This window comes from Cupressus sempervirens, chromosome 6 (genome assembly GCF_028749045.1).
Source record: "Cupressus sempervirens isolate cs-2001-9-10 chromosome 6, ASM2874904v1, whole genome shotgun sequence".
NCBI lineage: Eukaryota > Viridiplantae > Streptophyta > Pinopsida > Cupressales > Cupressaceae > Cupressus > Cupressus sempervirens.
The window spans coordinates 12,204,794-12,214,577 of record NC_143123.1 but is presented as its reverse complement, the minus strand read 5'-3'; positions in this window follow the sequence as shown (position 1 = coordinate 12,214,577).

Here is a 9,784-nt window from a genome sequence, read left to right as displayed (position 1 = left end):
TAGGGTTAGCATTAGGGTTAGGGTTTGAGTTATGGTTAAGGTTAGGGTTAGAGTTATGGTTATGGTTATTGTTAGAGTTATGGTTAAGGTTTGGGTTAGAGTTATGTTTATGGTTAAGGTTAGGGTTAGAGTTATGGTTATGGTTAAGGTTCAGATTAGAGTTATGTTTATGGTTAAGGTTAGGGTTAGAGTTATGGTCATAGTTAAGGTTAGGGTTAGAGTTATGGTTATGGTTATGGTTAGTGTTATAATAAGGCTAGGGTTAGGGTTTGATTTAAGATTAAGGTTAGAGTGAAGGTTAGGGTTTGAGTCAAGATTAAAGTAAGGGTTAGGGTTAGAGTCCAATTATGGTAGAGTTCGATTTAGGGTTAGAGTTATGCTCATGGTTAAGGTTAGGGTTAGGATTAGGGTTATTATAGGGCTTGAGTTAGGGTTATTGTAGGGATAGGGTTAGGGTTTGAGTCAGGGTTAAGGTTAGATTTAGGATTAGGGTTAGGGTTTTAAATAGGATTAAAGTTAGGGTTAGGGTTAGGGTTAGAGTCTAGTTATGGTACAATTAGATTTAGGGTTAGAGTTATGTTTATGGTTAGGTTTAGGGTTAGAGTTATGCTCATGGTTAAGATTAGGATTAGACTTATAGTTATGGTTAGGGTTAGGGTTATGGTAGGGCTAGGGTTAGGGCTTGAGTAAGGGTTAAGGTTCTAGAGTTATCGTTAGGGAAAAGTTTTGAGCCAAGATTAAAGTTAGGGTTAGGGTTATGGTTAGAGTCCAATTATGGTAGAGTTAGATTTAGGGTTAGAGTTAGGGACAAATTAATGTTTATGGTTAAGGTTAGTGTTAAGGTTAGGGTTAGGGTTAGAGTTAGAGTTAAGGTTAGGGTTAAGGTTAGAATTAAGGTTAGGGTTAGGGTTAGAGTTAGAGTTAGGGTTAACATTAGGATGAAAATTAGGGTAAGGGATAGGGTTTGAATTAGAATTAGGGTTCTTGTTAGGGTTAGGTTTATAATTAGAGCTAGAGTTAGGGTCAGGGTTAGAGTTACAATCAGGATTAGAGTTAGAGTCAGGGTTAGGATTAAGTTTAAAATTAGAGTTAGAGTTGGGATTAGGGTTAGGGTTAGAATTAGGGTTAGAAATATAGTTAGGATTAGAGATAGAGTTAAGGTTAGGGTAAGGGTAAGAATTAGGGTGAGGGTTAGAATTAGGGTTACAAATATAGTTAGGGTTAGTGTTAGGGTTAGAATAAGAGTTAAGGGTAATGTTAGAGATAGAGTTAGAATTAGAGTTCGAATAAGGGTTGGAGTTAGAGTTAGAGTTAGAGTTAGGGTTATATTTAGGGTTAGAATTAAGGTTAGGATTAGAATTAGTGTTAGAGTTAGGGTTATGGTTAGTGTTAGGGTTATGGTTAGGGTTAGCATTAGGGTTAGGGTTATGGTTAGGATTAGCATTAGGGTTAGGATTATAATTAGAGTTAGAGTTAAAATTAGAGGTATTGTTAGTGTTAGTGTTAGTATAAGAGTTAGAGTTAGAGTTAGGGTTCAAGTTAGAGTTAGAGTTAAAGTTAGAGATAGAGTTGTGATCAGGGTTGGATTAGGGTTAGGGTTAAAGTTACCTAATTATATTTAGGGTTAGGGTAAGAGTTAGGGCTAGGATAAGGATTAGAATTGAGGTTAGTGTTAGAGTTAGAGTTATATATAGTGTTAGGGTTAGGATTAGGGATAGGTTTATAGTCAAAGTTAGGGTTAGGGTTAATATTGGGGTTAGGGTTACAAAAAGAGTCAGAGTTAGAGTTAGGATTAGAATTAGGGGTAGGGTTAGAATTAGAGATAAAGTTAGAGTTGGAGTTAGGGTTAGAGTTAGAGTTAGAGTTAGAGTTAGATTTAGGGTAAGAATCAGGGTTAGAATTAGGGTTAGGATTAGAATTAGCATTAGAGTTAGAGTTAGGGTTAGAATTAGGGTTAGGGTAAGAATTAGAGTTAGAGTTATAGTTAGGGTTAGAGTTAAGAATAGAGTTATAGTTAGGGTTAGAATTAGGTTAGGGTCAGAGCTAGAATTAGGGTTAGGGTGAGAATTAGGGTTAGAGTTAGGGTTATATAGGTTCACGTTAGGATTAGGGGTAGAATTAGAGTTACAATTAGAGTTAGAGTTAGAATTAGGGTTATGGTTAGAATTAGGGTTACAAATATAATTAGGGTTACAGATTGAGTTAGAGCTAGAGTTAGGATAAGGGTAACAATTAGGGTTAGGGCTAAAGTTAGGGTTAGAATTAAGGTTAGGGTTAGGGTTAGATTTAGAGGTAGGATTTGAGTTAGAGTTAGAGTTAGAATTAAAATTAGAACAAGAGTTGGAGTTAGAGGCAGGGTTAGAATTAGGGCTAGGATTATGGTTAGCGTAAGGGTTATGGTTAGAGTTAGGGTTACATTAGGGTTAGGGTTATAATTAGTGTTAGTTTTAGTGTTAGTGTTAGTGTTAGTGTTAGGGTTAGAGTTGGGGCTATTAAGGCTAGGGCTAGGGTTAGGGTTAGGGTTAGAATTAGAGTTAGAGTTAGGGATCAAGTTAGAGTTAAAGTTGGAGATAGAGTTGGGGTTAGGGTCAGATTTAGGGTTAGGGTTAGATTTAGGGTTAGATTTAGGTTTAGAGTTAGAGTTAGGGTTAGAATTAGGATTGGGTTTATGATTAGAATTAGGGTTAGGATTAGAGTTAGAGTTACATATAGTGTTAGGGTTAGGATTAGCATTATATATAGTGTCAGAATTAGGATTATGGGTAGGATTAGGGTTAGAGTTAGGGTTAGTGTTAGGGTTACAATTAGTGTTAGAGTTATAATTATAGTTAGGGTTAGACTTAGAGTTAGAGTTAGGGTTACAATTAGAGGTAGGGGTAGGGTTAGGGTTAGAGATAGAGTTGGAGTTAGAGTTAGGGTTAGAGATAGAATATGGGTTAAAATTAGGGTTAGAATTAGCATTAGAGTTAGAATTAGAGTTAGGATTAGAGTTATAGTAAGGCTTAGGGTTAGGGCTAGAATTAGGGTTAGGGTTAGAATTAGCATTAGATTTAGGATTATAAAGGGTTAAGGTTAGGGTTAGGGGGATAATTAAAGTTAGAGATAGAGTTAGAGTTAGGGTTAGTGTTAGGGTCAGGGTTAAAATTAGAATTATCTAGTTAGAGTTAGAGTTAGAGTTAGGGTTTGTGTTATTATAGTGATTAAGATAATTTTTGGGTTACTAATCATATTATAGCTAATGTTAGTGCTATTATTACACTTTACCTTGGTGTTAAGATAACTAATGAGTTAAATTTTAATGTGGGTTAGTTCTATTATAATGCCCATGATTAGTGCTATTATGATACAAGTTATTAACTTTTTTAATAATGTAATCCCTCCCCCCCCCTCTCCTCTCTCTCTCCCCCTCTCTCTCTAACTACACCCATTAATATCTCCCCCCACTATCTAAATATACCCTCTCTCTCTGTAGTCTCTAGTAATGCCCCCCTAATCTGTCTATCTAATCTCTAGATACACCCACTTATCTCTCCCACCCTACTTTCTAGATACTCCTCCTAGTCTCTCTCTCCCTTTATGCTCTCTAGATACACCCCTAATCTCTCTCTCTCTCTCTCTCTCTCTCTCTACATAAAACATGCCTCTATAAGAAACATAATATGAGCTCCTTCTTGTCTACAGATATGCTCTCTCTCTCTCTCTCTCTCTCTCTCTCTCTCTCTCTCTCTCTCTCTCTCTCTCTCTCTGTGGGTGTGTGTATATACATATTATCACTGATAAAAAAATATAATATTATTTCTAGTTACTTGTACATATAGGGTTAGGCTAAGGCATATAATTTACTAAAATGATTAGTACAATCATATATAGAGTAAGAGTTAAAGTTAGGATCCAAGGTTTACAATTTCATTTAGATGACACTCAGTGTTATGGTTAGGATTAATAAGTGGTTAAATGTTACACTAAAATAAGGGACATGGTTAAGGGAAGTATGAGATTTAGGTGTAGTGTTGGAGTATTTGGAGTACAACTATGGTCAAATTTGGGATATATGTTACACAAATGACTTGAATAGTGGAAAAATTAATTCATGAAAGGGAAGTTATAAGTCCCAACACAACAATTCAGATGATGTTAAAAGTGTGAAAGAATATATAAGAGTCAATTTTATGAAAATTATTTCTCCATGATGATGTGAGAACATTATATATTGTTGAATTTTTAATAATGCTAATGCAATTTTTATTGCAATGATTAGAATTGTAATCAATAAATCTCCCTATCATTAAGAAATCTATTTAGACTTATGATTTTCTTTCTTAATTAATATATTTAGTAGCCATATCCATTGAAGAAATTTTTCGTACAACAATAAATTTATTTTGTCTTGTTCTCTTCTCCATGAAAGTTACATTGAACAATGGGGAAATAAAATTACCAATACAACTAATTAGAAGTAAAAATTTGAAACTAGAGACAAGAATGAACTATATACAAAAAATATATCTGTGATGGTGTAAATACATGTCACATTCTTCATGATTAGGATTCTTTTGTGACCTTTATTTGAACAATAATTGTGAAATACTTCTTTCATCATTGAGGGAAACCCATCCACTTTTGTAGATGTGTCACACAGAAATTTTTATGCATCTTCCATATGCATTTCTTCCATTTCCTCAACATAGTCAATTGAAAATATTGCTTCTCTACAATTTTAATTATAGTTGTGTGCGCCTCTTTAATTATTTGTAGGCATTTGTCAAACTCAATCTCGAAGAAATCATTTGAGATCATTGAAGTAGTTAGGCTCTAGTATCCAATAATGTTTGATTCTCTATTCGAGGTATCCATAACTCAAATAGTAACCTGCAAACTTATAAACAAAAATCAACATATGGAAATAATCATAATGAAAAAGTATTAATAGTTAACATAAATTCTTTCAAATGAATAATGCTCAAAATAATATAAATAAAAATTAAAATTATTTCAAATGAAATAGTTAGATTGTAATGTTTGAAATATGGTGGCATTGTCTTCCACTTTTCAAACATTAAAAACATAAATATTAATAAAAATCTATATATAGTATGAAAAATATTTAAATAAAACACATATATAATCTAATTAAATAATGACAATATATAAACTAAATATATGATTCGTTTATTTTAAATTAATCACTAACTTTAATAAAATACAAATTTTATTGATAAGGTGACCTTCTTGTCCACATCAATGATTAAATTTAATTATGAAACATTAAAAATATAAATATTTTGAAACATGCAAATATAAACTATTATGAAACATACAAATCTAAAACATGGAAACCAAAACTATTTTGAAATATGCAAATCTAAAACTAATGTAGAACATGGAAATGTAAAACTAAATTGAAACATGCACATTAAAAATCTGCAAAAGAAATGTATTATCAAATATCTAAATCAAATAGTTTTTAAATCCTAAATCTAAATCAAACATACAAGGCTAAACTATATGGAACTTTAATCTACTCCTGTTCAAAAACTCTAATTGCTCCAACCCGAGTTGGCCTAGTGGTGGAGAACTTGTACTCTTGAAAGAGAGGTCACAAGTTCAAATCCCACGGGGGGTAGGGTATGTACGCCTCGTTTGTAGCGCCAAGTGCCTCTCAAAAAAGAGTACGAGGTAGTCCCATATCACTGTCACCATATGTAAATCCAAAAACTATGGCATAGTGTTGTGGACTATAAAACCCACTCACTCTCTCTCACTCTCAATAATCTCCGTCTCTTCCTCCCTGCAAAAACACAAAATGAAAATGAAATGAGGAGCATTTGTTTTATAATTTATGAAAGAACCCTCATATCCCCCAATAGATGTCTTTTGACACTCCACCAATTTGTTTCAACTTCCCCCACTCCTCACAAAAAATAAGCATGAATGTGCATGCAAAAATATATTTAACAAAAAGAAAATGTTTTATATTTAAAAATTTAATTAAGTTATTTCAGGGCTTATTTTTTCATGTGCTATTATTTCGGCATCCATTTGGCTTAATATTATTTTGGCTAGCTATTATTTCGAGAATTTTATTTTATTTTATGATTCAATAATGATAAAATATATACTAAATACATGATTTATCTACTTTAAATGAATCATTAACTTTAATAAAATATAAATTGTATTGATATGGTGGCATTCTCATCTAGATTAATGATAAAATTATGCTTTGAAACATGAAAATATAAATACTTAGAAACATGAAAATGTAAAACTATTGTGAAACATTCAAATCTAAAACATGCAAACCAAAACTATTTTGAAATATGCAAATCTAAAACTAATATGAAACATGCAAATATAAAACTAATTTGAAATATACACTTTTAAAATATGTAAATGAAAAGCATTATAAAATATATAAATCAAATAGATTTCAAATACAAATCTAAATCTAAATCAAATATGCAAGACTAAACTATTAAATGCAAGCCTAAATAGTTATCAATAGAATTCTAAATCTAAATGAAATTAATTAAAATTGAAATCTAAATCAAAGTAGAATATTATAACTAATTTTGAATTTCAATTTACACCTACGTCTAACTCTAAATGAAAATGTAAATAAAAAATAGAAATCTCACCTGCAAAAAATGTTACTCCAAAACTTCAATCTACTATTCAAAAACTCCAATCTAATCCTCCAAATAACCTCCACCTCTTCCTTCCTGCAAAAACATAAAATGAAAATAAAATGAGGAGCCTTAGTTTTATAACTTCTGAGAGGCTCCTCATACCCCCCAACAGACATCTCTTCACATTCCATGAATTTGTTTCAAATTCCCCCACTCCCCACAAAAAAAAGCATGAATGTGCATGCAAAATTATATTTAACAAAAAAAAAATCATATTGAAATTATTTCGCCCCTATTTTTTCGGGTCCAACTTTTTTGGGCCCTATTATTTCGGCCTCCATTTGGCTTCCTATTATTTTGGCCAACTATAATTTCGGGATTCTTTTTTAATAATTAATTTGGAAGTTTGTAACTGCTCCCAATTCTTTTTTATTGACAGAGAATCTTTTTTGACATATTCTCGTGTTGGGTATTTGTGTTGTGATTGTATAGAACGCCTCTCGGCATACTTAAAAGAAAATAATTCAAACTAAAATATGAAGCAAATAAATCAATGAAAGTTGACTCTTCAATTTGAAAATTGAATACAACTTTAATAAAATATTTAAATCATTTTAAACATGTAATTTTTTTGTTTTCTTTCCTCAAATTTGATGATTTTAACATAAATAACTATTAAAATTGTTTTAAAATTATTACTCATTGAAAATAATTTGTAATAAAATATATTGACAATTATTTAAAATAATAAAACAATAAAATAAATATATCTAATTTTAAAAAATTATGTTTTCATATTAAGTTATTTTTTAGTTAAAAATATATTTGATAGATAATCTAAATATTTTCATTATTAACAAATTCATTTTGATTAATATAGCTTAATTATCTTGTAAGATTAATTCTATTTATAAATATATTTCTAATTAATAATCATAAATTAATGGTAAAAATAATATTAATATAAAATTCTCACTAATTTTTCTCTTATTTCTATATTTTATATTTCATTAATTTTTAGATTCTAAAATATTATTTATAGTCTAACTATATTAATGGTTGTGTTAATTTTTTTTACACTATCATATTGATAAAATAGATAAAATTAATAAATGATATTTTTAATAACTATATTAATCATAATATAATTAATAAATCTACATTAGTACACATACAATTCTCCAATTGTTGAAAAATCTTAACGCTCTTATTTTTTTTTTTCCACTATTAGTTATTTTATACAAATCAATAGATTTAAAATATATTAAAATAATCTTAGCTCAGAAATATAGATCATGGAAATTTGATATATTCTTTAAATTAATTCATTGCGCTGACACTCAAGAAACAATGACACTGTCGTTCTTGCAATTTGTAGGAAGACAGATCGTGCAAAAATGAAAAGCTTAAGTAAATTAGATGAAATTTCATTACTGACAAATAGGTACTTCTGCATTTATTAACAATTAAAAGCGCAGGGTTGGGCAAAAAAAGCTACACGTCTATAGATCAACAGTGCTATTATTTCACCGCCTTTATAATTTTTACCATTTTTGTTTATGAAAATTAACTTAAACCTCTAGGAAATTACTGATGAACCAATCAAAAAAATAGAATTATTATCTGATAATTGTTTTTTAAAATCAAAGCTTTCAAACTTTAGACAAACTTTTTAGACAGACTTTAGAATATGACATCTTTGTTTGCGGAAAATTAATTGCAAAGGTCTATCGAAAACATTAGTCTCACCTTTTAAAAAGGCGAGACTAACAAGTGGTTTGCATGATGATACAAATGGAAAGTTTTATGTGGTTGATATGCAGGGCTTATAGGAGATAGTAGCATGGCTAAGTGGCATTTTGCAAACATTGCATTTGCCTTGTCTTTGAGAATGCATTCTGCATACATGCATCTTTCTTCTAATTTTAAATGTTTATGATTCTATGAGCTACTAGCTCATGGCTTTTTGTGCTAAAGAAGCCAAGAGTAAACATCAAAATTCCCTTCCAAAGAATCTTGTTTAGTTGTGGCTTTTGGAGTTACTCATTTATGAGGCTGTTGGAATAGCTAAGATAAAGAAATCTTATGCTAGGTTTGATGGTATTCTGCAAGGAGATAATTATCTGAAAGTTGTGACACTAAAACCTATGAGTATATCTAGAGTGGGTGCATTAAGAACCTAAAGGGAATAAAGGCCAAGGAGGTGCTCATTTGGGCTCCCTTAGGGGACATAACTATGAAGACTCCTCCAAATGGAAAAATATAGTTCAAAAATCTTGCTAGCCTCACCAAGACTTTTATGGTTGAGTCATTTGCCATAGGGCAATGATAAATCTTCATGTAGACGAAGGACCATATCTTTAAGATTTTATATGTTTGAAAGGTGACCATTATAAATGAGGACTTTTTGAGTTTCTTTCGATTACATGTAATAGGTATTCTTGATTTGGAACATGAGTGTTTAAGTGTGGCTTATAGGTCTTGGTTACAACAAACTAGATATTTTTCATCATATTAAACCCTTCATCTTTATGGATTCAGGCAACATTGTTTAAGTGAACATAATTATCATTTAATAGTCTTGAAGTAATAATGACTTTGCAAATGTTTGTTCATCTACTAGGAGATTTGCAAAGGCTAATTTTAGACATAAGATGCTAAAAAAATCTAGTTGATTTATTAAGAGATGAACATTAGTTTGAGCAGTTACATTTATTTGGATGCTAACAATTACAAAAGTTTGATCATTTCTTTTATTTGCATGCTAACAACCATTGCTTCCACTGCATAAAATTATTGAATTGTTGTCATTTGATTATTTATGAACTTTCTTTTTACAAGTGACAAACAAATTTGATGCAGATCCATTTCCTAGTGTTTCTATAGATACAATTGACAAGGATGATGGTATTTAAAGAACAAAAATACAAATATTTGACAAAAATACACCTCCAACTAACTTCTGGCATTTCATAGAAACAAATAGTTATCGACCTAGTGATAGTTATTCTTAAAACCTACTTCATCTTAAGTGGAACATCTTCATGGGATCCTCTAGTTTTTGTTTGAAGATCCACTATTATGCCAACACAATCCTTGTTTGAAGTAGTTGATTTCCTTGTCTGGAGTTAATTTAGGATTTGAAACCTTTTTTT